At 46.7% G+C, this 4,302-nt stretch overlaps 1 pseudogene; it reads right to left on the reverse strand.

The window, feature by feature from the left end:
- Positions 1-1,629: 1,629 nt before the first annotated feature.
- On the reverse strand, positions 1,630-2,686 carry LOC125437742 (annotated as a pseudogene).
- Between the last annotated feature and the right edge of the window lie 1,616 nt (positions 2,687-4,302).

Raw genomic sequence — 4,302 nt, forward strand, 5'->3', positions numbered from 1 at the left:
AAAAAGAAATGGAAGGACAGGAATGGTTTTCTCTTAAGCCATTTTTCTTTGTTTCTGTGTATCTGAACATGAGTAGGGAGGAGATACAGCTGGTTCTCCAAACAGTGGAATTCTGAGTCGGGCTCAAGGTTTTGATCCTAACCTTTAAGGCCCTGAGCAGTCTGGGATCCTTGTATCTGCAGAAATCTGGTGGTTCTTGGCCCCAGGATGTTAGATTGGCTTCAACCAGCACCAGGGCTTTTTCTGCCCTGGCTCCAGCCTGGTGGAACTGTCAGCTGACACCAGGGCCCTGCAGGACCTTCAACAGTTCCGCAGGGTCTGTATGACAGAGATGTTCCACCGGTCTTTTGGTTGAGGCCCCACATTGTTCAATTCTATCCTCCGGCCTTCTGCATTGTTCTCCTTTTCCAAATTCTTTTCCCCATGCTTGGACAGTAAAGGGGCTGTGTTGTAGTGAGAATGTTTTTCATAGGATTCGTCATTTTCTAGGTTTTGCCATCTTCTAGGTTTTTTAGATATTAAGCTAGTTTTATGGATTTATTGTCTATGTAATACTTTTAAATACGCATGTGTGCTGGCCTGAGCCCAACTTTGCTCAGGAAGGGTGGAACATAAATGTAATAAAATAAAAATTAAAAAATATGGAAAGTGAAGTGATTCTGTTGTTCTGGACCCTACTTCAAGCAAAACAAATGCTCTCATATTTTCAACTCAACATATTTGAGAAACTAGAATTTACTGTGGATTCTGAGATGGATGTGGAGATTTGTACTGAGTATTCAGCATATGAGTGGTGTAGCTGTTCAAGTATTGGTCTAGACTGGAGAGTTCAAATCCACACTTAGTCTTGAAGCGCACCATTACGAGTGAAACACTATAAAACCCCATGACTGACTGTGGGTAGCATATAGTTTTTGGAAATATAAATAATTTCTTATTGAAATAATTTAATATGGATTACTAAGTACGGGCCTGGACCAGGTTCAGTGCTGTGCCTTCTTCACCCAGGAAATTGAAAAGTCTACGTCCCAATCTACTTGTAACTAGATAATTGTGTGGATTAGTCTGTTTGTAGCAGAGCACTTCCACATACCACAAATCCACCTCCCTTGCTCTTCTGTGCCAATCTTCTAGCACTTAAAAGCATTTGCTCTGTCAGGAATACTGTCAGACCCTTAGCAGACCCTTAGGAAAAATATGTTTCATAATGTAGAGGCAAAAAACTTAGACGAAATCTTTTCAGATATCATAAAGGCTGCTCATTCAAATATATTTAGTAGTTTAATTAATATCAGCTAAAATGCATTAATGATACTCTACTGCCTCAAGACTACAGTTAACAACAGAATATGGAATCATGACAAACTATTTTCATGAATTAAGTCTTTACATGTTTACTCAGAAGTCAGTTTATTTGATATGGTAGGGCTTTTAAGTAAGCATATTTTTTTCATTCTGCATTAAAACGATTTTCAAATCAGGAAATGTTTTCAACTGCAACTGAGTAAAAACCAAAAGTAAGCAGTTCACCAGATAGGAAAGTTTCAAAGTCTGAATGAAATCTTACATACTTAAAAGAAGTACGTAGAAATACAATCAACCTTTTTTGTTGATATATAATCAATATAATCAATCTTTTTTTGTTGATTTAAGGGGAACTGGCTGAATGGGTGCATTACGGCCATTACGGAACTTGCTAGAGTACAAGAGTAAGAATCCATTTAGGGGATGGTAATGAGGAGATCGGTGAACGAGGCGAAACAAGCCAGACCATTTGGGCATCAGTTCAATGAGGATATTGCGGAGTGATGTGTAGTTGAAGACATCCTTTCCATCGACATCCTTGAACTGGTAGCGCTGGGCAAGCTCTGGGCTCAACAGGACCTTGCCACTGTGGTGCAAGATGTGGGGGTCTGTGGCCAGGCCAACCACACACTTCCCACTCACTTCAATGCTCTCTGCCATAGTGGTCAACTTCTCCTTCAGCTTCCTGAACAAAAGCCCCCGAAGTGGAGTTCCGCCTTAATACCTTCTGCAGGCTTTCGGCATTTTGAACCAGGCCAGGCCACAGAGCCACGCGGAAGAGCCGCGCTCCGAAGCGGGACAGCAGCTCGATCTGGCAACAGTCGGCAGCCGTATGTCGCATGAGCGTGCCCGTTCCACGCCATAGGGCACATCGAACATGTACTTCGCAGCCCGCCAGGCGAGGAGACGATGACAATGAGCCCCACTCGGCAGGCACTAAGGAGGAAGGGCGGCGTAGACGGAGAAGAAGTAGTGGCCCCTCAGAGCCTGCGTTGTTGATGTCGTCCCTACAAGCGGGCGGGGCTCTCCCAAAAGGCCGAGCCCGTCTCCTTGCTGATGGAGCTCACGCCAGAGAAGGCGTTGATTGACCAGGAGGTCCAGGCGGCCGCCCTGCTCCTTCCGGATAAGCGCGCTCGAACAGCGCCGCCACCTCTTCTCTCGCGGGTGGAGCCGCACACCGCGCGCCAAGCACTCTCCGCCCCGGCCTTGCACCTCGGCCGCCGCTTGCTCCAGCGTCTCGGTGCCGGCCCGTGATGTAGACGGTGGCGCCCGCTCTCCCCCCCCAGCTGCAACGCGATGCCCTTCCCGATGCCCCGGGAATGGCGCCTGTCACCAGGGCGCACACCTGCCCTGAAAGAGGCCTGGCAGCGGCGCCCGACATGGCGGCAGCGGCAGTAGCAGTGGCGGGAGAGCATCGCGGGGGCCGAGAGCAGAAGCGGCTGCTGCTGGTAGGAGAGCGACGACTCATTGATGCAGTGCCAGGCGGCGCTCTCGGGGCGCCCTTCTTAAACGCCGTCGCCACCCCCGGGAGATCGCGGGCGGAGGCAAGAAGCGGGCGCTCCCTGGCTTGCGGCTGGGCGCAAGGGTACGGCTCCCGACTGTGAGGAGGATGGCCGGCCAGCCCCTGGGGAAGCCTAAACGAAGCGTAGACCACAGTGACAGTCGCGTTATTCCACGCGTGTTTGTATGGAAGTTATGGATTCACTTGGGTCGGGTTTTTGTTTTTTAGGGCAGGGATTCCGGGTTTCATTCGAAAAGACAAGACTCTGTTGTTTTGCAGGAGCAATCGAGTCAATCACTTTTCCCCATGTGGCTGCATGTGCGGCATTCGAAAAACGGCTGGGCGGGTTCCTGGTGATGACAGAGCCTCTCTGATAAAGCAGACGAACCCTGCCCCCAGCTGGGCAACTTAATCTGATTGATGCTGCTATTGCGGATCACTGGGCACATTTCTGGGTTAATGCGTATGAGAATCGCCTTGCAAAAAGGGTGCTGTTGGTGTTTGCTTTTTTTGCAGGCTGCTTTTCGCCCAGGACACCCTCCCTATTTCCTGAATGAGCGAGGGTTGTCAGAGTTTACAGTGGCGGTGACCAACAGCTGTGCGCACCAGATTCATACTGTGTGTCACCTAAAGAACATATTACCCCTTCAACTACGAAATTGCTAGAGCCCTAATCAGCCCAGAGCAATAGAATACGATCCTGCCTTCCTTCTTATTCAATTTCCCTTTTCAGAGCTTTTAGGTTAGCTACAGGACAAAGATATCTGGTTGATGATCTCTCCCTGAATGGCGGAGCAAAACATTCCTGTGCTTCTTTGTTGCTCCAATCAGCCACCTTTGCCTTGGGAGTTTTTCTTCCATTTCTATTTCCTTTACACTAGCCTATTATTGGCATCACATGAGGTATTAACAGCACACAGATAACAAAAAAATAAGGTTATATAGTTTGTTTATAAAACTCCAAAATACAATATTATTAAAGAGGAAAAAGGAAATAAACCCATAAAATCCGTCCGCAGAGATCAGTTAAAATGTGGAAACTGTGGTAAAATCCTACAGATTAATGCCACAACAAAGCTCTATAGCTGCTTGCAAAGAGAAACTAGCTACATCTTCACATATAGTTGGATCAGAAATATTTGCAATGAATAAGGAATAGCTTTAGAAATATCAGGACATCCAACTCTATAGATTAAATGGGGTTTATAAACTTCTTGTGGATCAGCTCATAAAAGGACAGTAAAAAAAAAAAAAGATGTGTGCATTACAGTTTTCAACACCACCCACCCCACAGGGCCATATCACTCTCTTGTGGGGTTCACCCAGTACAATCTCTTAATCTTACCTCTATTATTCAATATTAGCGCTTTGGAGGAATTCAGTAGTAGCTGTTGATTAATGCGCCCAGAGTGCACCTATTTTTCATCTCTCTAAATCCCTTGGTATTTGATGTAGTAAGAGATCTTCAGCCCACTTTCTACGACTGCTGTGGTCAA

The sequence above is a fragment of the Sphaerodactylus townsendi genome, linkage group LG01, assembly GCF_021028975.2.
Source record: "Sphaerodactylus townsendi isolate TG3544 linkage group LG01, MPM_Stown_v2.3, whole genome shotgun sequence".
In the NCBI taxonomy this organism is placed as follows: domain Eukaryota; kingdom Metazoa; phylum Chordata; class Lepidosauria; order Squamata; family Sphaerodactylidae; genus Sphaerodactylus; species Sphaerodactylus townsendi.